The following is a 26263-nucleotide window of genomic DNA, read 5'->3' as shown; positions in this document are numbered from 1 at the left end:
CACAACTCAAGCAGCTCTTTCAGCATTCACATACACTGGTGTTCAGCACAGCGCATGTTGTAGGTGTCAGATTAAGAAACCTCTTTGAGAATATGGTCCAGCTAGGATGCTGCAAGTAGCAAGTGCGGCAAGATCTCAGTAGGTGGCGGGGTGCAGACTTGCTTACTTGTGCGGCCTGTTGGTCTAGGGGTATGATTCCTGCATTGGGTGCAGGAGGTCCCGGGTTCGAATCCCGGACAGGCCCTACTTTTCACTTTCGCGACAACCCAGCACTACGATAAACTTGCGAGTCTCTGAAAGTAAGCCATGCAGCAGGACAAACTGCATGTCGGGCCACCGGCCCATGAGACTCTCAGGTGCGTCTTATGGAAAGCAATCTACGTGGCAGGATTAAGCCGTCTCCGCTTACTTATATCTATACGTAAAGACTGGCACGTACAACGATTCTATTCGTTCCCCAGGAACTAGTACATCGCATGCAAGTTTGGTAAATGCATGCGCATGCAGCACCCAAAACGGTGAGATGTCTTTCCTGCGGGGAGGAACAGCTGAGGTCGGCTTCTCGCAGTTGAACCCCTTACGTCCCGTTATTAATCCTAGTAGCAAAAGCATAAGCATTTGGAGCGCTCCCCATTCACGTGTGGACTGCTATTAACATTTTGCATTTCATGATCCTAGTTAAATTTCTGCATATACAATTCCAACCACCGGCTCGTACACATTTCTAGAAACGATCGCAAAACACAGCGTCAGGTTCCACCGAGACTCGAACTCGGATCGCTGGATTCAAAGTCCAGAGTGCTAACCATTACACCATGGAACCGGATGCCTGTAGCGCTCTTAAATTCAGTGGTATCATGTAATTAAGCCCATAAGATGCGATGTCATTACACGTATGGTCCTCAGGAAGTGTTTGCGTGGCTAATGAAGCAACCAAGTAGGCTGGAAGTGGAAGGAGCACCTTCGAATGTAGCGAGAATTCTTGCCAGTATTCGTACATGAAGTGATGTCGAAGGATCAGGTAATCAAAATCGCGAAACAGCCACTTTCGTATGGCGGATGCTTTGTGCTGGAAGCAGCCTAGCTATGAAAACAGCTATGGACACAGAGTACTGTCGAAAACTGCGTGCTGACACAGAACGCTACGTAGTGGGCGGATTGTTCGTGACACGATAACATTTGCACTACACACGGTCGAAATACTGTCACACAACTCAAGCAGCTCTTTCAGCATTCACATACACTGGTGTTCAGCACAGCGCATGTTGTAGGTGTCAGATTAAGAAACCTCTTTGAGAATATGGTCCAGCTAGGATGCTGCAAGTAGCGGCAAGATCTCAGTAGGTGGCGGGGTGCAGACTTGCTTACTTGTGCGGCCTGTTGGTCTAGGGGTATGATTCCTGCTTTGGGTGCAGGAGGTCCCGGGTTCAAATCCCGGACAGGCCCTACTTTTCACTTTCGCGACAACCCAGCACTACGATAAACTTGCGAGTCTGTGAAAGTAAGCCATGCAGCAGGACAAACTGCATGTCGGGCCACCGGCCCATGAGACTCTCAGGTGCGTCTTATTGAAAGCAATCTACGTGGCAGGATTAAGCCGTCTCCGCTTACTTATATCTATACGTAAAGACTGGCACGTACAACGATTCTATTCGTTCCCCAGGAACTAGTACATCGCATGCAAGTTTGGTAAATGCATGCGCATGCAGCACCCAAAACGGTGAGATGTCTTTCCTGCGGGGAGGAACAGCTGAGGTCGTCTTCTCGCAGTTGAACCCCTTACGTCCCGTTATTAATCCTAGTAGCAAAAGCATAAGCATTTGGAGCGCTCCCCATTCACGTGTGGACTGCTATTAACATTTTGCATTTCATGATCCTAGTTAAATTTCTGCACATACAATTCCAACCACCGGCTCGTACACATTTCTAGAAACGATCGCAAAACACAGCGTCAGGTTCCACCGAGACTCGAACTCGGATCGCTGGATTCAAAGTCCAGAGTGCTAACCATTACACCATGGAACCGAATGCCTGCAGCGCTCTTAAATTCAGTGGTATCATGTAATTAAGCCCATAAGATGCGATGTCATTACACGTATGGTCCTCAGGAAGTGTTTGCGTGGCTAATGAAGCAACCAAGTAGGCTGGAAGTGGAAGGAGCACCTTCGAATGTAGCGAGAATTCTTGCCAGTATTCGTACATGAAGTGATGTCGAAGGATCAGGTAATCAAAATCGCGAAACAGCCACTTTCGTATGGTGGATGCTTTGTGCTGGAAGCAGCCTAGCTATGAAAACAGCTATGGACACAGAGTACTGTCGAAAACTGCGTGCTGACACAGAACGCTACGTAGTGGGCAGATTGTTCGTGACACGATAACATTTGCACTACACACGGTCGAAATACTGTCACACAACTCAAGCAGCTCTTTCAGCATTCACATACACTGGTGTTCAGCACAGCGCATGTTGTAGGTGTCAGATTAAGAAACCTCTTTGAGAATATGGTCCAGCTAGGATGCTGCAAGTAGCAAGTGCGGCAAGATCTCAGTAGGTGGCGGGGTGCAGACTTGCTTACTTGTGCGGCCTGTTGGTCTAGGGGTATGATTCCTGCTTTGGGTGCAGGAGGTCCCGGGTTCAAATCCCGGACAGGCCCTACTTTTCACTTTCGCGACAACCCAGCACTACGATAAACTTGCGAGTCTCTGAAAGTAAGCCATGCAGCAGGACAAACTGCATGTCGGGCCACCGGCCCATGAGACTCTCAGGTGCGTCTTATGGAAAGCAATCTACGTGGCAGGATTAAGCCGTCTCCGCTTACTTATATCTATACGTAAAGACTGGCACGTACAACGATTCTATTCGTTCCCCAGGAACTAGTACATCGCATGCAAGTTTGGTAAATGCATGCGCATGCAGCACCGAAAACGGTGAGATGTCTTTCCTGCGGGGAGGAACAGCTGAGGTCGTCTTCTCGCAGTTGAACCCCTTACGTCCCGTTATTAATCCTAGTAGCAAAAGCATAAGCATTTGGAGCGCTCCCCATTCACGTGTGGACTGCTATTAACATTTTGCATTTCATGATCCTAGTTAAATTTCTGCACATACAATTCCAACCACCGGCTCGTACACATTTCTAGAAACGATCGCAAAACACAGCGTCAGGTTCCACCGAGACTCGAACTCGGATCGCTGGATTCAAAGTCCAGAGTGCTAACCATTACACCATGGAACCGGATGCCTGTAGCGCTCTTAAATTCAGTGGTATCATGTAATTAAGCCCATAAGATGCGATGTCATTACACGTATGGTCCTCAGGAAGTGTTTGCGTGGCTAATGAAGCAACCAAGTAGGCTGGAAGTGGAAGGAGCACCTTCGAATGTAGCGAGAATTCTTGCCAGTATTCGTACATGAAGTGATGTCGAAGGATCAGGTAATCAAAATCGCGAAACAGCCACTTTCGTATGGCGGATGCTTTGTGCTGGAAGCAGCCTAGCTATGAAAACAGCTATGGACACAGAGTACTGTCGAAAACTGCGTGCTGACACAGAACGCTACGTAGTGGGCGGATTGTTCGTGACACGATAACATTTGCACTACACACGGTCGAAATACTGTCACACAACTCAAGCAGCTCTTTCAGCATTCACATACACTGGTGTTCAGCACAGCGCATGTTGTAGGTGTCAGATTAAGAAACCTCTTTGAGAATATGGTCCAGCTAGGATGCTGCAAGTAGCAAGTGCGGCAAGATCTCAGTAGGTGGCGGGGTGCAGACTTGCTTACTTGTGCGGCCTGTTGGTCTAGGGGTATGATTCCTGCTTTGGGTGCAGGATGTCCCGGGTTCAAATCCCGGACAGGCCCTACTTTTCACTTTCGCGACAACCCAGCACTACGATAAACTTGCGAGTCTCTGAAAGTAAGCCATGCAGCAGGACAAACTGCATGTCGGGCCACCGGCCCATGAGACTCTCAGGTGCGTCTTATGGAAAGCAATCTACGTGGCAGGATTAAGCCGTCTCCGCTTACTTATATCTATACGTAAAGACTGGCACGTACAACGATTCTATTCGTTCCCCAGGAACTAGTACATCGCATGCAAGTTTGGTAAATGCATGCGCATGCAGCACCCAAAACGGTGAGATGTCTTTCCTGCGGGGAGGAACAGCTGAGGTCGTCTTCTCGCAGTTGAACCCCTTACGTCCCGTTATTAATCCTAGTAGCAAAAGCATAAGCATTTGGAGAGCTCCCCATTCACGTGTGGACTGCTATTAACATTTTGCATTTCATGATCCTAGTTAAATTTCTGCACATACAATTCCAACCACCGGCTCGTACACATTTCTAGAAACGATCGCAAAACACAGCGTCAGGTTCCACCGAGACTCGAACTCGGATCGCTGGATTCAAAGTCCAGAGTGCTAACCATTACACCATGGAACCGGATGCCTGTAGCGCTCTTAAATTCAGTGGTATCATGTAATTAAGCCCATAAGATGCGATGTCATTACACGTATGGTCCTCAGGAAGTGTCTGAGTGGCTAATGAAGCAACCAAGTAGGCTGGAAGTGGAAGGAGCACCTTCGAATGTAGCGAGAATTCTTGCCAGTATTCGTACATGAAGTGATGTCGAAGGATCAGGTAATCAAAATCGCGAAACAGCCACTTTCGTATGGCGGATGCTTTGTGCTGGAAGCAGCCTAGCTATGAAAACAGCTATGGACACAGAGTACTGTCGAAAACTGCGTGCTGACACAGAACGCTACGTAGTGGGCGGATTGTTCGTGACACGATAACATTTGCACTACACACGGTCGAAATACTGTCACACAACTCAAGCAGCTCTTTCAGCATTCACATACACTGGTGTTCAGCACAGCGCATGTTGTAGGTGTCAGATTAAGAAACCTCTTTGAGAATATGGTCCAGCTAGGATGCTGCAAGTAGCAAGTGCGGCAAGATCTCAGTAGGTGGCGGGGTGCAGACTTGCTTACTTGTGCGGCCTGTTGGTCTAGGGGTATGATTCCTGCTTTGGGTGCAGTATGTCCCGGGTTCAAATCCCGGACAGGCCCTACTTTTCACTTTCGCGACAACCCAGCACTACGATAAACTTGCGAGTCTGTGAAAGTAAGCCATGCAGCAGGACAAACTGCATGTCGGGCCACCGGCCCATGAGACTCTCAGGTGCGTCTTATGGAAAGCAATCTACGTGGCAGGATTAAGCCGTCTCCGCTTACTTATATCTATACGTAAAGACTGGCACGTACAACGATTCTATTCGTTCCCCAGGAACTAGTACATCGCATGCAAGTTTGGTAAATGCATGCGCATGCAGCACCCAAAACGGTGAGATGTCTTTCCTGCGGGGAGGAACAGCTGAGGTCGTCTTCTCGCAGTTGAACCCCTTACGTCCCGTTATTAATCCTAGTAGCAAAAGCATAAGCATTTGGAGCGCTCCCCATTCACGTGTGGACTGCTATTAACATTTTGCATTTCATGATCCTAGTTAAATTTCTGCACATACAATTCCAAACACCGGCTCGTACACATTTCTAGAAACGATCGCAAAACACAGCGTCAGGTTCCACCGAGACTCGAACTCGGATCGCTGGATTCAAAGTCCAGAGTGCTAACCATTACACCATGGAACCGGATGCCTGTAGCGCTCTTAAATTCAGTGGTATCATGTAATTAAGCCCATAAGATGCGATGTCATTACACGTATGGTCCTCAGGAAGTGTTTGCGTGGCTAATGAAGCAACCAAGTAGGCTGGAAGTGGAAGGAGCACCTTCGAATGTAGCGAGAATTCTTGCCAGTATTCGTACATGAAGTGATGTCGAAGGATCAGGTAATCAAAATCGCGAAACAGCCACTTTCGTATGGCGGATGCTTTGTGCTGGAAGCAGCCTAGCTATGAAAACAGCTATGGACACAGAGTACTGTCGAAAACTGCGTGCTGACACAGAACGCTACGTAGTGGGCGGATTGTTCGTGACACGATAACATTTGCACTACACACGGTCGAAATACTGTCACACAACTCAAGCAGCTCTTTCAGCATTCACATACACTGGTGTTCAGCACAGCGCATGTTGTAGGTGTCAGATTAAGAAACCTCATTGACAATATGGTCCAGCTAGGATGCTGCAAGTAGCAAGTGCAGCAAGATCTCAGTAGGTGGCGGGGTGCAGACTTGCTTACTTGTGCGGCCTGTTGGTCTAGGGGTATGATTCCTGCTTTGGGTGCAGGAGGTCCCGGGTTCAAATCCCGGACAGGCCCTACTTTTCACTTTCGCGACAACCCAGCACTACGATAAACTTGCGAGTCTCTGAAAGTAAGCCATGCAGCAGGACAAACTGCATGTCGGGCCACCGGCCCATGAGACTCTCAGGGGCGTCTTATGGAAATCAATCTACGTGGCAGGATTAAGCCGTCTCCGCTTACTTATATCTATACGTAAAGACTGGCACGTACAACGATTCTATTCGTTCCCCAGGAACTAGTACATCGCATGCAAGTTTGGTAAATGCATGCGCATGCAGCACCCAAAACGGTGAGATGTCTTTCCTGCGGGGAGAAACAGCTGAGGTCGTCTTCTCGCAGTTGAACCCCTTACGTCCCGTTATTAATCCTAGTAGCAAAAGCATAAGCATTTGGAGCATAAGCATTTGGAGCGCTCCCCATTCACGTGTGGACTGCTATTAACATTTTGCATTTCATGATCCTAGTTAAATTTCTGCACATACAATTCCAACCACCGGCTCGTACACATTTCTAGAAACGATCGCAAAACACAGCGTCAGGTTCCACCGAGACTCGAACTCGGATCGCTGGATTCAAAGTCCAGAGTGCTAACCATTACACCATCGAACCGGATGCCTGTAGCGCTCTTAAATTCAGTGGTATCATGTAATTAAGCCCATAAGATGCGATGTCATTACACGTATGGTCCTCAGGAAGTGTTTGCGTGGCTAATGAAGCAACCAAGTAGGCTGGAAGTGGAAGGAGCACCTTCGAATGTAGCGAGAATTCTTGCCAGTATTCGTACATGAAGTGATGTCGAAGGATCAGGTAATCAAAATCGCGAAACAGCCACTTTCGTATGGCGGATGCTTTGTGCTGGAAGCAGCCTAGCTATGAAAACAGCTATGGACACAGAGTACTGTCGAAAACTGCGTGCTGACACAGAACGCTACGTAGTGGGCGGATTGTTCGTGACACGATAACATTTGCACTACACACGGTCGAAATACTGTCACACAACTCAAGCAGCTCTTTCAGCATTCACATACACTGGTGTTCAGCACAGCGCGTGTTGTAGGTGTCAGATTAAGAAACCTCTTTGACAATATGGTCCAGCTAGGATGCTGCAAGTAGCAAGTGCAGCAAGATCTCAGTAGGTGGCGGGGTGCAGACTTGCTTACTTGTGCGGCCTGTTGGTCTAGGGGTATGATTCCTGCTTTGGGTGCAGGAGGTCCCGGGTTCAAATCCCGGACAGGCCCTACTTTTCACTTTCGCGACAACCCAGCACTACGATAAACTTGCGAGTCTCTGAAAGTAAGCCATGCAGCAGGACAAACTGCATGTCGGGCCACCGGCCCATGAGACTCTCAGGGGCGTCTTATGGAAATCAATCTACGTGGCAGGATTAAGCCGTCTCCGCTTACTTATATCTATACGTAAAGACTGGCACGTACAACGATTCTATTCGTTCCCCAGGAACTAGTACATCGCATGCAAGTTTGGTAAATGCATGCGCATGCAGCACCCAAAACGGTGAGATGTCTTTCCTGCGGGGAGGAACAGCTGAGGTCGTCTTCTCGCAGTTGAACCCCTTACGTCCCGTTATTAATCCTAGTAGCAAAAGCATAAGCATTTGGAGCGCTCCCCATTCACGTGTGGACTGCTATTAACATTTTGCATTTCATGATCCTAGTTAAATTTCTGCACATACAATTCCAACCACCGGCTCGTACACATTTCTAGAAACGATCGCAAAACACAGCGTCAGGTTCCACCGAGACTCGAACTCGGATCGCTGGATTCAAAGTCCAGAGTGCTAACCATTACACCATCGAACCGGATGCCTGTAGCGCTCTTAAATTCAGTGGTATCATGTAATTAAGCCCATAAGATGCGATGTCATTACACGTATGGTCCTCAGGAAGTGTTTGCGTGGCTAATGAAGCAACCAAGTAGGCTGGAAGTGGAAGGAGCACCTTCGAATGTAGCGAGAATTCTTGCCAGTATTCGTACATGAAGTGATGTCGAAGGATCAGGTAATCAAAATCGCGAAACAGCCACTTTCGTATGGCGGATGCTTTGTGCTGGAAGCAGCCTAGCTATGAAAACAGCTATGGACACAGAGTACTGTCGAAAACTGCGTGCTGACACAGAACGCTACGTAGTGGGCGGATTGTTCGTGACACGATAACATTTGCACTACACACGGTCGAAATACTGTCACACAACTCAAGCAGCTCTTTCAGCATTCACATACACTGGTGTTCAGCACAGCGCATGTTGTAGGTGTCAGATTAAGAAACCTCTTTGAGAATATGGTCCAGCTAGGATGCTGCAAGTAGCAAGTGCGGCAAGATCTCAGTAGGTGGCGGGGTGCAGACTTGCTTACTTGTGCGGCCTGTTGGTCTAGGGGTATGATTCCTGCTTTGGGTGCAGGAGGTCCCGGGTTCAAATCCCGGACAGGCCCTACTTTTCACTTTCGCGACAACCCAGCACTACGATAAACTTGCGAGTCTCTGAAAGTAAGCCATGCAGCAGGACAAACTGCATGTCGGGCCACCAGCCCATGAGACTCTCAGGTGCGTCTTATGGAAAGCAATCTACGTGGCAGGATTAAGCCGTCTCCGCTTACTTATATCTATACGTAAAGACTGGCACGTACAACGATTCTATTCGTTCCCCAGGAACTAGTACATCGCATGCAAGTTTGGTAAATGCATGCGCATGCAGCACCCAAAACGGTGAGATGTCTTTCCTGCGGGGAGGAACAGCTGAGGTCGTCTTCTCGCAGTTGAACCCCTTACGTCCCGTTATTAATCCTAGTAGCAAAAGCATAAGCATTTGGAGCGCTCCCCATTCACGTGTGGACTGCTATTAACATTTTGCATTTCATGATCCTAGTTAAATTTCTGCACATACAATTCCAACCACCGGCTCGTACACATTTCTAGAAACGATCGCAAAACACAGCGTCAGGTTCCACCGAGACTCGAACTCGGATCGCTGGATTCAAAGTCCAGAGTGCTAACCATTACACCATGGAACCGGATGCCTGTAGCGCTCTTAAATTCAGTGGTATCATGTAATTAAGCCCATAAGATGCGATGTCATTACACGTATGGTCCTCAGGAAGTGTTTGCGTGGCTAATGAAGCAACCAAGTAGGCTGGAAGTGGAAGGAGCACCTTCGACTGTAGCGAGAATTCTTGCCAGTATTCGTACATGAAGTGATGTCGAAGGATCAGGTAATCAAAATCGCGAAACAGCCACTTTCGTATGGCGGATGCTTTGTGCTGGAAGCAGCCTAGCTATGAAAACAGCTATGGACACAGAGTACTGTCGAAAACTGCGTGCTGACACAGAACGCTACGTAGTGGGCGGATTGTTCGTGACACGATAACATTTGCACTACACACGGTCGAAATACTGTCACACAACTCAAGCAGCTCTTTCAGCATTCACATACACTGGTGTTCAGCACAGCGCATGTTGTAGGTGTCAGATTAAGAAACCTCTTTGAGAATATGGTCCAGCTAGGATGCTGCAAGTAGCAAGTGCGGCTAGATCTCAGTAGGTGGCGGGGTGCAGACTTGCTTACTTGTGCGGCCTGTTGGTCTAGGGGTATGATTCCTGCTTTGGGTGCAGGAGGTCCCGGGTTCAAATCCCGGACAGGCCCTACTTTTCACTTTCGCGACAACCCAGCACTACGATAAACTTGCGAGTCTCTGAAAGTAAGCCATGCAGCAGGACAAACTGCATGTCGGGCCACCGGCCCATGAGACTCTCAGGTGCGTCTTATGGAAAGCAATCTACGTGGCAGGATTAAGCCGTCTCCGCTTACTTATATCTATACGTAAAGACTGGCACGTACAACGATTCTATTCGTTCCCCAGGAACTAGTACATCGCATGCAAGTTTGGTAAATGCATGCGCATGCAGCACCCAAAACGGTGAGATGTCTTTCCTGCGGGGAGGAACAGCTGAGGTCGTCTTCTCGCAGTTGAACCCCTTACGTCCCGTTATTAATCCTAGTAGCAAAAGCATAAGCATTTGGAGCGCTCCCCATTCACGTGTGGACTGCTATTAACATTTTGCATTTCATGATCCTAGTTAAATTTCTGCACATAGAATTCCAACCACCGGCTCGTACACATTTCTAGAAACGATCGCGAAACACAGCGTCAGGTTCCACCGAGACTCGAACTCGGATCGCTGGATTCAAAGTCCAGAGTGCTAACCATTACACCATGGAACCGGATGCCTGTAGCGCTCTTAAATTCAGTGGTATCATGTAATTAAGCCCATAAGATGCGATGTCATTACACGTATGGTCCTCAGGAAGTGTCTGCGTGGCTAATGAAGCAACCAAGTAGGCTGGAAGTGGAAGGAGCACCTTCGAATGTAGCGAGAATTCTTGCCAGTATTCGTACATGAAGTGATGTCGAAGGATCAGGTAATCAAAATCGCGAAACAGCCACTTTCGTATGGCGGATGCTTTGTGCTGGAAGCAGCCTAGCTATGAAAACAGCTATGGACACAGAGTACTGTCGAAAACTGCGTGCTGACACAGAACGCTACGTAGTGGGCGGATTGTTCGTGACACGATAACATTTGCACTACACACGGTCGAAATACTGTCACACAACTCAAGCAGCTCTTTCAGCATTCACATACACTGGTGTTCAGCACAGCGCATGTTGTAGGTGTCAGATTAAGAAACCTCTTTGACAATATGGTCCAGCTAGGATGCTGCAAGTAGCAAGTGCAGCAAGATCTCAGTAGGTGGCGGGGTGCAGACTTGCTTACTTGTGCGGCCTGTTGGTCTAGGGGTATGATTCCTGCTTTGGGTGCAGGAGGTCCCGGGTTCAAATCCCGGACAGGCCCTACTTTTCACTTTCGCGACAACCCAGCACTACGATAAACTTGCGAGTCTCTGAAAGTAAGCCATGCAGCAGGACAAACTGCATGTCGGGCCACCGGCCCATGAGACTCTCAGGGGCGTCTTATGGAAATCAATCTACGTGGCAGGATTAAGCCGTCTCCGCTTACTTATATCTATACGTAAAGACTGGCACGTACAACGATTCTATTCGTTCCCCAGGAACTAGTACATCGCATGCAAGTTTGGTAAATGCATGCGCATGCAGCACCCAAAACGGTGAGATGTCTTTCCTGCGGGGAGGAACAGCTGAGGTCGTCTTCTCGCAGTTGAACCCCTTACGTCCCGTTATTAATCCTAGTAGCAAAAGCATAAGCATTTGGAGCGCTCCCCATTCACGTGTGGACTGCTATTAACATTTTGCATTTCATGATCCTAGTTAAATTTCTGCACATACAATTCCAACCACCGGCTCGTACACATTTCTAGAAACGATCGCAAAACACAGCGTCAGGTTCCACCGAGACTCGAACTCGGATCGCTGGATTCAAAGTCCAGAGTGCTAACCATTACACCATCGAACCGGATGCCTGTAGCGCTCTTAAATTCAGTGGTATCATGTAATTAAGCCCATAAGATGCGATGTCATTACACGTATGGTCCTCAGGAAGTGTTTGCGTGGCTAATGAAGCAACCAAGTAGGCTGGAAGTGGAAGGAGCACCTTCGAATGTAGCGAGAATTCTTGCCAGTATTCGTACATGAAGTGATGTCGAAGGATCAGGTAATCAAAATCGCGAAACAGCCACTTTCGTATGGCGGATGCTTTGTGCTGGAAGCAGCCTAGCTATGAAAACAGCTATGGACACAGAGTACTGTCGAAAACTGCGTGCTGACACAGAACGCTACGTAGTGGGCGGATTGTTCGTGACACGATAACATTTGCACTACACACGGTCGAAATACTGTCACACAACTCAAGCAGCTCTTTCAGCATTCACATACACTGGTGTTCAGCACAGCGCATGTTGTAGGTGTCAGATTAAGAAACCTCTTTGAGAATATGGTCCAGCTAGGATGCTGCAAGTAGCAAGTGCGGCAAGATCTCAGTAGGTGGCGGGGTGCAGACTTGCTTACTTGTGCGGCCTGTTGGTCTAGGGGTATGATTCCTGCTTTGGGTGCAGGAGGTCCCGGGTTCAAATCCCGGACAGGCCCTACTTTTCACTTTCGCGACAACCCAGCACTACGATAAACTTGCGAGTCTCTGAAAGTAAGCCATGCAGCAGGACAAACTGCATGTCGGGCCACCAGCCCATGAGACTCTCAGGTGCGTCTTATGGAAAGCAATCTACGTGGCAGGATTAAGCCGTCTCCGCTTACTTATATCTATACGTAAAGACTGGCACGTACAACGATTCTATTCGTTCCCCAGGAACTAGTACATCGCATGCAAGTTTGGTAAATGCATGCGCATGCAGCACCCAAAACGGTGAGATGTCTTTCCTGCGGGGAGGAACAGCTGAGGTCGTCTTCTCGCAGTTGAACCCCTTACGTCCCGTTATTAATCCTAGTAGCAAAAGCATAAGCATTTGGAGCGCTCCCCATTCACGTGTGGACTGCTATTAACATTTTGCATTTCATGATCCTAGTTAAATTTCTGCACATACAATTCCAACCACCGGCTCGTACACATTTCTAGAAACGATCGCAAAACACAGCGTCAGGTTCCACCGAGACTCGAACTCGGATCGCTGGATTCAAAGTCCAGAGTGCTAACCATTACACCATGGAACCGGATGCCTGTAGCGCTCTTAAATTCAGTGGTATCATGTAATTAAGCCCATAAGATGCGATGTCATTACACGTATGGTCCTCAGGAAGTGTTTGCGTGGCTAATGAAGCAACCAAGTAGGCTGGAAGTGGAAGGAGCACCTTCGAATGTAGCGAGAATTCTTGCCAGTATTCGTACATGAAGTGATGTCGAAGGATCAGGTAATCAAAATCGCGAAACAGCCACTTTCGTATGGCGGATGCTTTGTGCTGGAAGCAGCCTAGCTATGAAAACAGCTATGGACACAGAGTACTGTCGAAAACTGCGTGCTGACACAGAACGCTACGTAGTGGGCGGATTGTTCGTGACACGATAACATTTGCACTACACACGGTCGAAATACTGTCACACAACTCAAGCAGCTCTTTCAGCATTCACATACACTGGTGTTCAGCACAGCGCATGTTGTAGGTGTCAGATTAAGAAACCTCTTTGAGAATATGGTCCAGCTAGGATGCTGCAAGTAGCAAGTGCGGCAAGATCTCAGTAGGTGGCGGGGTGCAGACTTGCTTACTTGTGCGGCCTGTTGGTCTAGGGGTATGATTCCTGCTTTGGGTGCAGGATGTCCCGGGTTCAAATCCCGAACAGCCCCTACTTTTAACTTTCGCGACAACCCAGCACTACGATAAACTTGCGAGTCTCTGAAAGTAAGCCATGCAGCAGGACAAACTGCATGTCGGGCCACCGGCCCATGAGACTCTCAGGTGCGTCTTATGGAAAGCAATCTACGTGGCAGGATTAAGCCGTCTCCGCTTACTTATATCTATACGTAAAGACTGGCACGTACAACGATTCTATTCGTTCCCCAGGAACTAGTACATCGCATGCAAGTTTGGTAAATGCATGCGCATGCAGCACCCAAAACGGTGAGATGTCTTTCCTGCGGGGAGGAACAGCTGAGGTCGTCTTCTCGCAGTTGAACCCCTTACGTCCCGTTATTAATCCTAGTAGCAAAAGCATAAGCATTTGGAGCGCTCCCCATTCACGTGTGGACTGCTATTAACATTTTGCATTTCATGATCCTAGTTAAATTTCTGCACATACAATTCCAACCACCGGCTCGTACACATTTCTAGAAACGATCGCAAAACACAGCGTCAGGTTCCACCGAGACTCGAACTCGGATCGCTGGATTCAAAGTCCAGAGTGCTAACCATTACACCATGGAACCGGATGCCTGTAGCGCTCTTAAATTCAGTGGTATCATGTAATTAAGCCCATAAGATGCGATGTCATTACACGTATGGTCCTCAGGAAGTGTTTGCGTGGCTAATGAAGCAACCAAGTAGGCTGGAAGTGGAAGGAGCACCTTCGAATGTAGCGAGAATTCTTGCCAGTATTCGTACATGAAGTGATGTCGAAGGATCAGGTAATCAAAATCGCGAAACAGCCACTTTCGTATGGCGGATGCTTTGTGCTGGAAGCAGCCTAGCTATGAAAACAGCTATGGACACAGAGTACTGTCGAAAACTGCGTGCTGACACAGAACGCTACGTAGTGGGCGGATTGTTCGTGACACGATAACATTTGCACTACACACGGTCGAAATACTGTCACACAACTCAAGCAGCTCTTTCAGCATTCACATACACTGGTGTTCAGCACAGCGCATGTTGTAGGTGTCAGATTAAGAAACCTCTTTGAGAATATGGTCCAGCTAGGATGCTGCAAGTAGCAAGTGCGGCAAGATCTCAGTAGGTGGCGGGGTGCAGACTTGCTTACTTGTGCGGCCTGTTGGTCTAGGGGTATGATTCCTGCTTTGGGTGCAGGAGGTCCCGGGTTCAAATCCCGGACAGGCCCTACTTTTCACTTTCGCGACAACCCAGCACTACGATAAACTTGCGAGTCTCTGAAAGTAAGCCATGCAGCAGGACAAACTGCATGTCGGGCCACCAGCCCATGAGACTCTCAGGTGCGTCTTATGGAAAGCAATCTACGTGGCAGGATTAAGCCGTCTCCGCTTACTTATATCTATACGTAAAGACTGGCACGTACAACGATTCTATTCGTTCCCCAGGAACTAGTACATCGCATGCAAGTTTGGTAAATGCATGCGCATGCAGCACCCAAAACGGTGAGATGTCTTTCCTGCGGGGAGGAACAGCTGAGGTCGTCTTCTCGCAGTTGAACCCCTTACGTCCCGTTATTAATCCTAGTAGCAAAAGCATAAGCATTTGGAGCGCTCCCCATTCACGTGTGGACTGCTATTAACATTTTGCATTTCATGATCCTAGTTAAATTTCTGCACATACAATTCCAACCACCGGCTCGTACACATTTCTAGAAACGATCGCAAAACACAGCGTCAGGTTCCACCGAGACTCGAACTCGGATCGCTGGATTCAAAGTCCAGAGTGCTAACCATTACACCATGGAACCGGATGCCTGTAGCGCTCTTAAATTCAGTGGTATCATGTAATTAAGCCCATAAGATGCGATGTCATTACACGTATGGTCCTCAGGAAGTGTTTGCGTGGCTAATGAAGCAACCAAGTAGGCTGGAAGTGGAAGGAGCACCTTCGAATGTAGCGAGAATTCTTGCCAGTATTCGTACATGAAGTGATGTCGAAGGATCAGGTAATCAAAATCGCGAAACAGCCACTTTCGTATGGCGGATGCTTTGTGCTGGAAGCAGCCTAGCTATGAAAACAGCTATGGACACAGAGTACTGTCGAAAACTGCGTGCTGACACAGAACGCTACGTAGTGGGCGGATTGTTCGTGACACGATAACATTTGCACTACACACGGTCGAAATACTGTCACACAACTCAAGCAGCTCTTTCAGCATTCACATACACTGGTGTTCAGCACAGCGCATGTTGTAGGTGTCAGATTAAGAAACCTCTTTGAGAATATGGTCCAGCTAGGATGCTGCAAGTAGCAAGTGCGGCAAGATCTCAGTAGGTGGCGGGGTGCAGACTTGCTTACTTGTGCGGCCTGTTGGTCTAGGGGTATGATTCCTGCTTTGGGTGCAGGATGTCCCGGGTTCAAATCCCGAACAGCCCCTACTTTTAACTTTCGCGACAACCCAGCACTACGATAAACTTGCGAGTCTCTGAAAGTAAGCCATGCAGCAGGACAAACTGCATGTCGGGCCACCGGCCCATGAGACTCTCAGGTGCGTCTTATGGAAAGCAATCTACGTGGCAGGATTAAGCCGTCTCCGCTTACTTATATCTATACGTAAAGACTGGCACGTACAACGATTCTATTCGTTCCCCAGGAACTAGTACATCGCATGCAAGTTTGGTAAATGCATGCGCATGCAGCACCCAAAACGGTGAGATGTCTTTCCTGCGGGGAGGAACAGCTGAGGTCGTCTTCTCGCAGTTGAACCCCTTACGTCCCGTTATTAATCCTAGTAGCAAAAGCATAAGCATTTGGAGCGCTCCCCATTCACGTGTGGACTGCTATTAACATTTTGCATTTCATGATCCTAGTTAAATTTCTGCACATACAATTCCAACCACCGGCTCGTACACATTTCTAGAAACGATCGCAAAACACAGCGTCAGGTTCCACCGAGACTCGAACTCGGATCGCTGGATTCAAAGTCCAGAGTGCTAACCATTACACCATGGAACCGGATGCCTGTAGCGCTCTTAAATTCAGTGGTATCATGTAATTAAGCCCATAAGATGCGATGTCATTACACGTATGGTCCTCAGGAAGTGTTTGCGTGGCTAATGAAGCAACCAAGTAGGCTGGAAGTGGAAGGAGCACCTTCGAATGTAGCGAGAATTCTTGCCAGTATTCGTACATGAAGTGATGTCGAAGGATCAGGTAATCAAAATCGCGAAACAGCCACTTTCGTATGGCGGATGCTTTGTGCTGGAAGCAGCCTAGCTATGAAAACAGCTATGGACACAGAGTACTGTCGAAAACTGCGTGCTGACACAGAACGCTACGTAGTGGGCGGATTGTTCGTGACACGATAACATTTGCACTACACACGGTCGAAATACTGTCACACAACTCAAGCAGCTCTTTCAGCATTCACATACACTGGTGTTCAGCACAGCGCATGTTGTAGGTGTCAGATTAAGAAACCTCTTTGAGAATATGGTCCAGCTAGGATGCTGCAAGTAGCAAGTGCGGCAAGATCTCAGTAGGTGGCGGGGTGCAGACTTGCTTACTTGTGCGGCCTGTTGGTCTAGGGGTATGATTCCTGCTTTGGGTGCAGGAGGTCCCGGGTTCAAATCCCGGACAGGCCCTACTTTTCACTTTCGCGACAACCCAGCACTACGATAAACTTGCGAGTCTCTGAAAGTAAGCCATGCAGCAGGACAAACTGCATGTCGGGCCACCGGCCCATGAGACTCTCAGGTGCGTCTTATTGAAAGCAATCTACGTGGCAGGATTAAGCCGTCTCCGCTTACTTATATCTATACGTAAAGACTGGCACGTACAACGATTCTATTCGTTCCCCAGGAACTAGTACATCGCATGCAAGTTTGGTAAATGCATGCGCATGCAGCACCCAAAACGGTGAGATGTCTTTCCTGCGGGGAGGAACAGCTGAGGTCGTCTTCTCGCAGTTGAACCCCTTACGTCCCGTTATTAATCCTAGTAGCAAAAGCATAAGCATTTGGAGCGCTCCCCATTCACGTGTGGACTGCTATTAACATTTTGCATTTCATGATCCTAGTTAAATTTCTGCACATACAATTCCAACCACCGGCTCGTACACATTTCTAGAAACGATCGCAAAACACAGCGTCAGGTTCCACCGAGACTCGAACTCGGATCGCTGGATTCAAAGTCCAGAGTGCTAACCATTACACCATGGAACAGGATGCCTGTAGCGCTCTTAAATTCAGTGGTATCATGTAATTAAGCCCATAAGATGCGATGTCATTACACGTATGGTCCTCAGGAAGTGTTTGCGTGGCTAATGAAGCAACCAAGTAGGCTGGAAGTGGAAGGAGCACCTTCGAATGTAGCGAGAATTCTTGCCAGTATTCGTACATGAAGTGATGTCGAAGGATCAGGTAATCAAAATCGCGAAACAGCCACTTTCGTATGGCGGATGCTTTGTGCTGGAAGCAGCCTAGCTATGAAAACAGCTATGGACACAGAGTACTGTCGAAAACTGCGTGCTGACACAGAACGCTACGTAGTGGGCGGATTGTTCGTGACACGATAACATTTGCACTACACACGGTCGAAATACTGTCACACAACTCAAGCAGCTCTTTCAGCATTCACATACACTGGTGTTCAGCACAGCGCATGTTGTAGGTGTCAGATTAAGAAACCTCTTTGAGAATATGGTCCAGCTAGGATGCTGCAAGTAGCAAGTGCGGCAAGATCTCAGTAGGTGGCGGGGTGCAGACTTGCTTACTTGTGCGGCCTGTTGGTCTAGGGGTATGATTCCTGCTTTGGGTGCAGGAGGTCCCGGGTTCAAATCCCGGACAGGCCCTACTTTTCACTTTCGCGACAACCCAGCACTACGATAAACTTGCGAGTCTCTGAAAGTAAGCCATGCAGCAGGACAAACTGCATGTCGGGCTACCGGCCCATGAGACGCTCAGGTGCGTCTTATGGAAAGCAATCTACGTGGCAGGATTAAGCCGTCTCCGCTTACTTATATCTATACGTAAAGACTGGCACGTACAACGATTCTATTCGTTCCCCAGGAACTAGTACATCGCATGCAAGTTTGGTAAATGCATGCGCATGCAGCACCCAAAACGGTGAGATGTCTTTCCTGCGGGGAGGAACAGCTGAGGTCGTCTTCTCGCAGTTGAACCCCTTACGTCCCGTTATTAATCCTAGTAGCAAAAGCATAAGCATTTGGAGCGCTCCCCATACACGTGTGGACTGCTATTAACATTTTGCATTTCATGATCCTAGTTAAATTTCTGCACATACAATTCCAACCACCGGCTCGTACACATTTCTAGAAACGATCGCAAAACACAGCGTCAGGTTCCACCGAGACTCGAACTCGGATCGCTGGATTCAAAGTCCAGAGTGCTAACCATTACACCATGGAACCGGATGCCTGTAGCGCTCTTAAATTCAGTGGTATCATGTAATTAAGCCCATAAGATGCGATGTCATTACACGTATGGTCCTCAGGAAGTGTTTGCGTGGCTAATGAAGCAACCAAGTAGGCTGGAAGTGGAAGGAGCACCTTCGAATGTAGCGAGAATTCTTGCCAGTATTCGTACATGAAGTGATGTCGAAGGATCAGGTAATCAAAATCGCGAAACAGCCACTTTCGTATGGCGGATGCTTTGTGCTGGAAGCAACCTAGCTATGAGAACAGCTATGGACACAGAGTACTATCGAAAACTGAGTGCTGACACAGAACGCTACGTAGTGGGCGGATTGTTCGTGACACGATAACATTTGCACTTCACACGGTCGAAATACTGTCACACAACTCAAGCAGCTCTTTCAGCATTCACATACACTGGTGTTCAGCACAGCGCATGTTGTAGGTGTCAGATTAAGAAACCTCTTTGAGAATATGGTCCAGCTAGGATGCTGCAAGTAGCAAGTGCGGCAAGATCTCAGTAGGTGGCGGGGTGCAGACTTGCTTACTTGTGCGGCCTGTTGGTCTAGGGGTATGATTCCTGCTTTGGGTGCAGGAGGTCCCGGGTTCAAATCCCGGACAGGCCCTACTTTACACTTTCGCGACAACCCAGCACTACGATAAACTTGCGAGTCTCTGAAAGTAAGCCATGCAGCAGGACAAACTGCATGTCGGGCCACCGGCCCATGAGACTCTCAGGTGCGTCTTATGGAAAGCAATCTACGTGGCAGGATTAAGCCGTCTCCGCTTACTTATATCTATACGTAAAGACTGGCACGTACAACGATTCTATTCGTTCCCCAGGAACTAGTACATCGCATGCAAGTTTGGTAAATGCATGCGCATGCAGCACCCAAAACGGTGAGATGTCTTTCCTGCGGGGAGGAACAGCTGAGGTCGTCTTCTCGCAGTTGAACCCCTTACGTCCCGTTATTAATCCTAGTAGCAAAAGCATAAGCATTTGGAGCGCTCCCCATTCACGTGTGGACTGCTATTAACATTTTGCATTTCATGACCCTAGTTAAATTTCTGCACATACAATTCCAACCACCGGCTCGTACACATTTCTAGAAACGATCGCGAAACACAGCGTCAGGGTCCACCGAGACTCGAACTCGGATCGCTGGATTCAAAGTCCAGAGTGCTAACCATTACACCATGGAACCGGATGCCTGTAGCGCTCTTAAATCCAGTGGTATCATGTAATTAAGCCCATAAGATGCGATGTCATTACACGTATGGTCCTCAGGAAGTGTCTGCGTGGCTAATGAAGCAACCAAGTAGGCTGGAAGTGGAAGGAGCACCTTCGAATGTAGCGAGAATTCTTGCCAGTATTCGTACATGAAGTGATGTCGAAGGATCAGGTAATCAAAATCGCGAAACAGCCACTTTCGTATGGCGGATGCTTTGTGCTGGAAGCAGCCTAGCTATGAAAACAGCTATGGACACAGAGTACTGTCGAAAACTGCGTGCTGACACAGAACGCTACGTAGTGGGCGGATTGTTCGTGACACGATAACATTTGCACTACACACGGTCGAAATACTGTCACACAACTCAAGCAGCTCTTTCAGCATTCACATACACTGGTGTTCAGCACAGCGCATGTTGTAGGTGTCAGATTAAGAAACCTCTTTGACAATATGGTCCAGCTAGGATGCTGCAAGTAGCAAGTGCAGCAAGATCTCAGTAGGTGGCGGGGTGCAGACTTGCTTACTTGTGCGGCCTGTTGGTCTAGGGGTATGATTCCTGCTTTGGGTGCAGGAGGTCCCGGGTTCAAATCCCGGACAGGCCCTACTTTTCACTTTCGCGACAACCCAGCACTACGATAAACTTGCGAGTCTCTGAAAGTAAGCCATGCAGCAGGACAAACTGCATGTCGGGCCACCGGCCCATGAGACTCTCAGGGGCGTCTTATGGAAATCAATCTACGTGGCAGGATTAAGCCGTCTCCGCTTACTTATATCTATACGTAAAGACTGGCACGTACAACGATTCTATTCGTTCCCCAGGAACTAGTACATCGCATGCAAGTTTGGTAAATGCATGCGCATGCAGCACCCAAAACGGTGAGATGTCTTTCCTGCGGGGAGGAACAGCTGAGGTCGTCTTCTCGCAGTTGAACCCCTTACGTCCCGTTATTAATCCTAGTAGCAAAAGCATAAGCATTTGGAGCGCTCCCCATTCACGTGTGGACTGCTATTAACATTTCTACATTAACATCTACGTGGCAGGATTAAGCCGTCTCCGCTTACTTATATCTATACGTAAAGACTGGCACGTACAACGATTCTATTCGTTCCCCAGGAACTAGTACATCGCATGCAAGTTTGGTAAATGCATGCGCATGCAGCACCCAAAACGGTGAGATGTCTTTCCTGCGGGGAGGAACAGCTGAGGTCGTCTTCTCGCAGTTGAACCCCTTACGTCCCGTTATTAATCCTAGTAGCAAAAGCATAAGCATTTGGAGCGCTCCCCATTCACGTGTGGACTGCTATTAACATTTTGCATTTCATGATCCTAGTTAAATTTCTGCACATACAATTCCAACCACCGGCTCGTACACATTTCTAGAAACGATCGCAAAACACAGCGTCAGGTTCCACCGAGACTCGAACTCGGATCGCTGGATTCAAAGTCCAGAGTGCTAACCATTACACCATCGAACCGGATGCCTGTAGCGCTCTTAAATTCAGTGGTATCATGTAATTAAGCCCATAAGATGCGATGTCATTACACGTATGGTCCTCAGGAAGTGTTTGCGTGGCTAATGAAGCAACCAAGTAGGCTGGAAGTGGAAGGAGCACCTTCGAATGTAGCGAGAATTCTTGCCAGTATTCGTACATGAAGTGATGTCGAAGGATCAGGTAATCAAAATCGCGAAACAGCCACTTTCGTATGGCGGATGCTTTGTGCTGGAAGCAGCCTAGCTATGAAAACAGCTATGGACACAGAGTACTGTCGAAAACTGCGTGCTGACACAGAACGCTACGTAGTGGGCGGATTGTTCGTGACACGATAACATTTGCACTACACACGGTCGAAATACTGTCACACAACTCAAGCAGCTCTTTCAGCATTCACATACACTGGTGTTCAGCACAGCGCATGTTGTAGGTGTCAGATTAAGAAACCTCTTTGAGAATATGGTCCAGCTAGGATGCTGCAAGTAGCAAGTGCGGCAAGATCTCAGTAGGTGGCGGGGTGCAGACTTGCTTACTTGTGCGGCCTGTTGGTCTAGGGGTATGATTCCTGCTTTGGGTGCAGGAGGTCCCGGGTTCAAATCCCGGACAGGCCCTACTTTTCACTTTCGCGACAACCCAGCACTACGATAAACTTGCGAGTCTCTGAAAGTAAGCCATGCAGCAGGACAAACTGCATGTCGGGCCACCAGCCCATGAGACTCTCAGGTGCGTCTTATGGAAAGCAATCTACGTGGCAGGATTAAGCCGTCTCCGCTTACTTATATCTATACGTAAAGACTGGCACGTACAACGATTCTATTCGTTCCCCAGGAACTAGTACATCGCATGCAAGTTTGGTAAATGCATGCGCATGCAGCACCCAAAACGGTGAGATGTCTTTCCTGCGGGGAGGAACAGCTGAGGTCGTCTTCTCGCAGTTGAACCCCTTACGTCCCGTTATTAATCCTAGTAGCAAAAGCATAAGCATTTGGAGCGCTCCCCATTCACGTGTGGACTGCTATTAACATTTTGCATTTCATGACCCTAGTTAAATTTCTGCACATACAATTCCAACCACCGGCTCGTACACATTTCTAGAAACGATCGCAAAACACAGCGTCAGGTTCCACCGAGACTCGAACTCGGATCGCTGGATTCAAAGTCCAGAGTGCTAACCATTACACCATGGAACCGGATGCCTGTAGCGCTCTTAAATTCAGTGGTATCATGTAATTAAGCCCATAAGATGCGATGTCATTACACGTATGGTCCTCAGGAAGTGTTTGCGTGGCTAATGAAGCAACCAAGTAGGCTGGAAGTGGAAGGAGCACCTTCGAATGTAGCGAGAATTCTTGCCAGTATTCGTACATGAAGTGATGTCGAAGGATCAGGTAATCAAAATCGCGAAACAGCCACTTTCGTATGGCGGATGCTTTGTGCTGGAAGCAGCCTAGCTATGAAAACAGCTATGGACACAGAGTACTGTCGAAAACTGCGTGCTGACACAGAACGCTACGTAGTGGGCGGATTGTTCGTGACACGATAACATTTGCACTACACACGGTCGAAATACTGTCACACAACTCAAGCAGCTCTTTCAGCATTCACATACACTGGTGTTCAGCACAGCGCATGTTGTAGGTGTCAGATTAAGAAACCTCTTTGAGAATATGGTCCAGCTAGGATGCTGCAAGTAGCAAGTGCGGCAAGATCTCAGTAGGTGGCGGGGTGCAGACTTGCTTACTTGTGCGGCCTGTTGGTCTAGGGGTATGATTCCTGCTTTGGGTGCAGGATGTCCCGGGTTCAAATCCCGAACAGCCCCTACTTTTAACTTTCGCGACAACCCAGCACTACGATAAACTTGCGAGTCTCTGAAAGTAAGCCATGCAGCAGGACAAACTGCATGTCGGGCCACCGGCCCATGAGACTCTCAGGTGCGTCTTATGGAAAGCAATCTACGTGGCAGGATTAAGCCGTCTCCGCTTACTTATATCTATACGTAAAGACTGGCACGTACAACGATTCTATTCGTTCCCCAGGAACTAGTACATCGCATGCAAGTTTGGTAAATGCATGCGCATGCAGCACCCAAAACGGTGAGATGTCTTTCCTGCGGGGAGGAACAGCTGAGGTCGTCTTCTCGCAGTTGAACCCCTTACGTCCCGTTATTAATCCTAGTAGCAAAAGCATAAGCATTTGGAGCGCTCCCCATTCACGTGTGGACTGCTATTAACATTTTGCATTTCATGATCCTAGTTAAATTTCTGCACATACAATTCCAACCACCGGCTCGTACACATTTCTAGAAACGATCGCAAAACACAGCGTCAGGTTCCACCGAGACTCGAACTCGGATCGCTGGATTCAAAGTCCAGAGTGCTAACCATTACACCATGGAACCGGATGCCTGTAGCGCTCTTAAATTCAGTGGTATCATGTAATTAAGCCCATAAGATGCGATGTCATTACACGTATGGTCCTCAGGAAGTGTTTGCGTGGCTAATGAAGCAACCAAGTAGGCTGGAAGTGGAAGGAGCACCTTCGAATGTAGCGAGAATTCTTGCCAGTATTCGTACATGAAGTGATGTCGAAGGATCAGGTAATCAAAATCGCGAAACAGCCACTTTCGTATGGCGGATGCTTTGTGCTGGAAGCAGCCTAGCTATGAAAACAGCTATGGACACAGAGTACTGTCGAAAACTGCGTGCTGACACAGAACGCTACGTAGTGGGCGGATTGTTCGTGACACGATAACATTTGCACTACACACGGTCGAAATACTGTCACACAACTCAAGCAGCTCTTTCAGCATTCACATACACTGGTGTTCAGCACAGCGCATGTTGTAGGTGTCAGATTAAGAAACCTCTTTGAGAATATGGTCCAGCTAGGATGCTGCAAGTAGCAAGTGCGGCAAGATCTCAGTAGGTGGCGGGGTGCAGACTTGCTTACTTGTGCGGCCTGTTGGTCTAGGGGTATGATTCCTGCTTTGGGTGCAGGAGGTCCCGGGTTCAAATCCCGGACAGGCCCTACTTTTCACTTTCGCGACAACCCAGCACTACGATAAACTTGCGAGTCTCTGAAAGTAAGCCATGCAGCAGGACAAACTGCATGTCGGGCCACCGGCCCATGAGACTCTCAGGTGCGTCTTATGGAAAGCAATCTACGTGGCAGGATTAAGCCGTCTCCGCTTACTTATATCTATACGTAAAGACTGGCACGTACAACGATTCTATTCGTTCCCCAGGAACTAGTACATCGCATGCAAGTTTGGTAAATGCATGCGCATGCAGCACCCAAAACGGTGAGATGTCTTTCCTGCGGGGAGGAACAGCTGAGGTCGTCTTCTCGCAGTTGAACCCCTTACGTCCCGTTATTAATCCTAGTAGCAAAAGCATAAGCATTTGGAGCGCTCCCCATACACGTGTGGACTGCTATTAACATTTTGCATTTCATGATCCTAGTTAAATTTCTGCACATACAATTCCAACCACCGGCTCGTACACATTTCTAGAAACGATCGCAAAACACAGCGTCAGGTTCCACCGAGACTCGAACTCGGATCGCTGGATTCAAAGTCCAGAGTGCTAACCATTACACCATGGAACCGGATGCCTGTAGCGCTCTTAAATTCAGTGGTATCATGTAATTAAGCCCATAAGATGCGATGTCATTACACGTATGGTCCTCAGGAAGTGTTTGCGTGGCTAATGAAGCAACCAAGTAGGCTGGAAGTGGAAGGAGCACCTTCGAATGTAGCGAGAATTCTTGCCAGTATTCGTACATGAAGTGATGTCGAAGGATCAGGTAATCAAAATCGCGAAACAGCCACTTTCGTATGGCGGATGCTTTGTGCTGGAAGCAGCCTAGCTATGAAAACAGCTATGGACACAGAGTACTGTCGAAAACTGCGTGCTGACACAGAACGCTACGTAGTGGGCGGATTGTTCGTGACACGATAACATTTGCACTACACACGGTCGAAATACTGTCACACAACTCAAGCAGCTCTTTCAGCCTTCACATACACTGGTGTTCAGCACAGCGCATGTTGTAGGTGTCAGATTAAGAAACCTCTTTGAGAATATGGTCCAGCTAGGATGCTGCAAGTAGCAAGTGCGGCAAGATCTCAGTAGGTGGCGGGGTGCAGACTTGCTTACTTGTGCGGCCTGTTGGTATAGGGGTATGATTCCTGCTTTGGGTGCAGGAGGTCCCGGGTTCAAATCCCGGACAGGCCATACTTTTCACTTTCGCGACAACCCAGCACTACGATAAACTTGCGAGTCTCTGAAAGTAAGCCATGCAGCAGGACAAACTGCATGTCGGGCCACCGGCCCATGAGACGCTCAGGTGCGTCTTATGGAAAGCAATCTACGTGGCAGGATTAAGCCGTCTCCGCTTACTTATATCTATACGTAAAGACTGGCACGTACAACGATTCTATTCGTTCCCCAGGAACTAGTACATCGCATGCAAGTTTGGTAAATGCATGCGCATGCAGCACCCAAAACGGTGAGATGTCTTTCCTGCGGGGAGGAACAGCTGAGGTCGTCTTCTCGCAGTTGAACCCCTTACGTCCCGTTAT

At 48.3% G+C, this 26263-nt stretch overlaps 40 non-coding genes across 40 annotated transcripts; 19 read left to right on the top strand and 21 right to left on the bottom strand.

The window, feature by feature from the left end:
- Nucleotides 1-172: 172 nt before the first annotated feature.
- On the top strand, nucleotides 173-244 carry Trnap-ugg (transfer RNA proline (anticodon UGG)). Its single transcript has one exon. It is a non-coding gene; the product is annotated as a tRNA-Pro (tRNA).
- A 507-nt stretch (nucleotides 245-751) lies between these two features.
- On the bottom strand, nucleotides 752-823 carry Trnaq-uug (transfer RNA glutamine (anticodon UUG)). Its single transcript has one exon. It is a non-coding gene; the product is annotated as a tRNA-Gln (tRNA).
- A 551-nt stretch (nucleotides 824-1374) lies between these two features.
- On the top strand, nucleotides 1375-1446 carry Trnap-ugg (transfer RNA proline (anticodon UGG)). Its single transcript has one exon. It is a non-coding gene; the product is annotated as a tRNA-Pro (tRNA).
- A 507-nt stretch (nucleotides 1447-1953) lies between these two features.
- Trnaq-uug (transfer RNA glutamine (anticodon UUG)) lies at nucleotides 1954-2025 on the bottom strand. The gene has a single exon. It is a non-coding gene; the product is annotated as a tRNA-Gln (tRNA).
- Nucleotides 2026-2582: 557 nt separating this feature from the next.
- On the top strand, nucleotides 2583-2654 carry Trnap-ugg (transfer RNA proline (anticodon UGG)). The gene has a single exon. It is a non-coding gene; the product is annotated as a tRNA-Pro (tRNA).
- Nucleotides 2655-3161: 507 nt separating this feature from the next.
- Nucleotides 3162-3233, bottom strand: Trnaq-uug (transfer RNA glutamine (anticodon UUG)). The gene has a single exon. It is a non-coding gene; the product is annotated as a tRNA-Gln (tRNA).
- A 557-nt stretch (nucleotides 3234-3790) lies between these two features.
- On the top strand, nucleotides 3791-3862 carry Trnap-ugg (transfer RNA proline (anticodon UGG)). The gene has a single exon. It is a non-coding gene; the product is annotated as a tRNA-Pro (tRNA).
- A 507-nt stretch (nucleotides 3863-4369) lies between these two features.
- Trnaq-uug (transfer RNA glutamine (anticodon UUG)) lies at nucleotides 4370-4441 on the bottom strand. Its single transcript has one exon. It is a non-coding gene; the product is annotated as a tRNA-Gln (tRNA).
- Nucleotides 4442-4998: 557 nt separating this feature from the next.
- Trnap-ugg (transfer RNA proline (anticodon UGG)) lies at nucleotides 4999-5070 on the top strand. The gene has a single exon. It is a non-coding gene; the product is annotated as a tRNA-Pro (tRNA).
- A 507-nt stretch (nucleotides 5071-5577) lies between these two features.
- Nucleotides 5578-5649, bottom strand: Trnaq-uug (transfer RNA glutamine (anticodon UUG)). Its single transcript has one exon. It is a non-coding gene; the product is annotated as a tRNA-Gln (tRNA).
- Nucleotides 5650-6206: 557 nt separating this feature from the next.
- Trnap-ugg (transfer RNA proline (anticodon UGG)) lies at nucleotides 6207-6278 on the top strand. The gene has a single exon. It is a non-coding gene; the product is annotated as a tRNA-Pro (tRNA).
- A 522-nt stretch (nucleotides 6279-6800) lies between these two features.
- Nucleotides 6801-6872, bottom strand: Trnaq-uug (transfer RNA glutamine (anticodon UUG)). The gene has a single exon. It is a non-coding gene; the product is annotated as a tRNA-Gln (tRNA).
- A 557-nt stretch (nucleotides 6873-7429) lies between these two features.
- Trnap-ugg (transfer RNA proline (anticodon UGG)) lies at nucleotides 7430-7501 on the top strand. Its single transcript has one exon. It is a non-coding gene; the product is annotated as a tRNA-Pro (tRNA).
- A 507-nt stretch (nucleotides 7502-8008) lies between these two features.
- On the bottom strand, nucleotides 8009-8080 carry Trnaq-uug (transfer RNA glutamine (anticodon UUG)). Its single transcript has one exon. It is a non-coding gene; the product is annotated as a tRNA-Gln (tRNA).
- Nucleotides 8081-8637: 557 nt separating this feature from the next.
- Nucleotides 8638-8709, top strand: Trnap-ugg (transfer RNA proline (anticodon UGG)). The gene has a single exon. It is a non-coding gene; the product is annotated as a tRNA-Pro (tRNA).
- A 507-nt stretch (nucleotides 8710-9216) lies between these two features.
- Nucleotides 9217-9288, bottom strand: Trnaq-uug (transfer RNA glutamine (anticodon UUG)). The gene has a single exon. It is a non-coding gene; the product is annotated as a tRNA-Gln (tRNA).
- A 557-nt stretch (nucleotides 9289-9845) lies between these two features.
- Nucleotides 9846-9917, top strand: Trnap-ugg (transfer RNA proline (anticodon UGG)). Its single transcript has one exon. It is a non-coding gene; the product is annotated as a tRNA-Pro (tRNA).
- Nucleotides 9918-10424: 507 nt separating this feature from the next.
- On the bottom strand, nucleotides 10425-10496 carry Trnaq-uug (transfer RNA glutamine (anticodon UUG)). The gene has a single exon. It is a non-coding gene; the product is annotated as a tRNA-Gln (tRNA).
- Nucleotides 10497-11053: 557 nt separating this feature from the next.
- Trnap-ugg (transfer RNA proline (anticodon UGG)) lies at nucleotides 11054-11125 on the top strand. Its single transcript has one exon. It is a non-coding gene; the product is annotated as a tRNA-Pro (tRNA).
- A 507-nt stretch (nucleotides 11126-11632) lies between these two features.
- On the bottom strand, nucleotides 11633-11704 carry Trnaq-uug (transfer RNA glutamine (anticodon UUG)). The gene has a single exon. It is a non-coding gene; the product is annotated as a tRNA-Gln (tRNA).
- Nucleotides 11705-12261: 557 nt separating this feature from the next.
- On the top strand, nucleotides 12262-12333 carry Trnap-ugg (transfer RNA proline (anticodon UGG)). The gene has a single exon. It is a non-coding gene; the product is annotated as a tRNA-Pro (tRNA).
- A 507-nt stretch (nucleotides 12334-12840) lies between these two features.
- Nucleotides 12841-12912, bottom strand: Trnaq-uug (transfer RNA glutamine (anticodon UUG)). Its single transcript has one exon. It is a non-coding gene; the product is annotated as a tRNA-Gln (tRNA).
- Nucleotides 12913-14048: 1136 nt separating this feature from the next.
- On the bottom strand, nucleotides 14049-14120 carry Trnaq-uug (transfer RNA glutamine (anticodon UUG)). The gene has a single exon. It is a non-coding gene; the product is annotated as a tRNA-Gln (tRNA).
- A 557-nt stretch (nucleotides 14121-14677) lies between these two features.
- On the top strand, nucleotides 14678-14749 carry Trnap-ugg (transfer RNA proline (anticodon UGG)). The gene has a single exon. It is a non-coding gene; the product is annotated as a tRNA-Pro (tRNA).
- Nucleotides 14750-15256: 507 nt separating this feature from the next.
- Trnaq-uug (transfer RNA glutamine (anticodon UUG)) lies at nucleotides 15257-15328 on the bottom strand. The gene has a single exon. It is a non-coding gene; the product is annotated as a tRNA-Gln (tRNA).
- Nucleotides 15329-16464: 1136 nt separating this feature from the next.
- On the bottom strand, nucleotides 16465-16536 carry Trnaq-uug (transfer RNA glutamine (anticodon UUG)). Its single transcript has one exon. It is a non-coding gene; the product is annotated as a tRNA-Gln (tRNA).
- Nucleotides 16537-17093: 557 nt separating this feature from the next.
- On the top strand, nucleotides 17094-17165 carry Trnap-ugg (transfer RNA proline (anticodon UGG)). The gene has a single exon. It is a non-coding gene; the product is annotated as a tRNA-Pro (tRNA).
- Nucleotides 17166-17672: 507 nt separating this feature from the next.
- On the bottom strand, nucleotides 17673-17744 carry Trnaq-uug (transfer RNA glutamine (anticodon UUG)). Its single transcript has one exon. It is a non-coding gene; the product is annotated as a tRNA-Gln (tRNA).
- Nucleotides 17745-18301: 557 nt separating this feature from the next.
- Nucleotides 18302-18373, top strand: Trnap-ugg (transfer RNA proline (anticodon UGG)). Its single transcript has one exon. It is a non-coding gene; the product is annotated as a tRNA-Pro (tRNA).
- Nucleotides 18374-18880: 507 nt separating this feature from the next.
- On the bottom strand, nucleotides 18881-18952 carry Trnaq-uug (transfer RNA glutamine (anticodon UUG)). Its single transcript has one exon. It is a non-coding gene; the product is annotated as a tRNA-Gln (tRNA).
- A 557-nt stretch (nucleotides 18953-19509) lies between these two features.
- On the top strand, nucleotides 19510-19581 carry Trnap-ugg (transfer RNA proline (anticodon UGG)). The gene has a single exon. It is a non-coding gene; the product is annotated as a tRNA-Pro (tRNA).
- A 507-nt stretch (nucleotides 19582-20088) lies between these two features.
- Trnaq-uug (transfer RNA glutamine (anticodon UUG)) lies at nucleotides 20089-20160 on the bottom strand. The gene has a single exon. It is a non-coding gene; the product is annotated as a tRNA-Gln (tRNA).
- Nucleotides 20161-20717: 557 nt separating this feature from the next.
- On the top strand, nucleotides 20718-20789 carry Trnap-ugg (transfer RNA proline (anticodon UGG)). The gene has a single exon. It is a non-coding gene; the product is annotated as a tRNA-Pro (tRNA).
- An 802-nt stretch (nucleotides 20790-21591) lies between these two features.
- Trnaq-uug (transfer RNA glutamine (anticodon UUG)) lies at nucleotides 21592-21663 on the bottom strand. Its single transcript has one exon. It is a non-coding gene; the product is annotated as a tRNA-Gln (tRNA).
- A 557-nt stretch (nucleotides 21664-22220) lies between these two features.
- Nucleotides 22221-22292, top strand: Trnap-ugg (transfer RNA proline (anticodon UGG)). Its single transcript has one exon. It is a non-coding gene; the product is annotated as a tRNA-Pro (tRNA).
- Nucleotides 22293-22799: 507 nt separating this feature from the next.
- Nucleotides 22800-22871, bottom strand: Trnaq-uug (transfer RNA glutamine (anticodon UUG)). Its single transcript has one exon. It is a non-coding gene; the product is annotated as a tRNA-Gln (tRNA).
- Nucleotides 22872-24007: 1136 nt separating this feature from the next.
- On the bottom strand, nucleotides 24008-24079 carry Trnaq-uug (transfer RNA glutamine (anticodon UUG)). The gene has a single exon. It is a non-coding gene; the product is annotated as a tRNA-Gln (tRNA).
- Nucleotides 24080-24636: 557 nt separating this feature from the next.
- On the top strand, nucleotides 24637-24708 carry Trnap-ugg (transfer RNA proline (anticodon UGG)). The gene has a single exon. It is a non-coding gene; the product is annotated as a tRNA-Pro (tRNA).
- A 507-nt stretch (nucleotides 24709-25215) lies between these two features.
- Nucleotides 25216-25287, bottom strand: Trnaq-uug (transfer RNA glutamine (anticodon UUG)). The gene has a single exon. It is a non-coding gene; the product is annotated as a tRNA-Gln (tRNA).
- Nucleotides 25288-25844: 557 nt separating this feature from the next.
- Trnap-ugg (transfer RNA proline (anticodon UGG)) lies at nucleotides 25845-25916 on the top strand. The gene has a single exon. It is a non-coding gene; the product is annotated as a tRNA-Pro (tRNA).
- The last annotated feature ends 347 nt before the right edge of the window (nucleotides 25917-26263 follow it).

The sequence above is a fragment of the Schistocerca serialis genome, chromosome 2 (genome assembly GCF_023864345.2).
Source record: "Schistocerca serialis cubense isolate TAMUIC-IGC-003099 chromosome 2, iqSchSeri2.2, whole genome shotgun sequence".
Taxonomy (NCBI): Eukaryota; Metazoa; Arthropoda; class Insecta; order Orthoptera; family Acrididae; genus Schistocerca; species Schistocerca serialis.
This window is presented reverse-complemented; position numbering and strand designations above follow the sequence as displayed.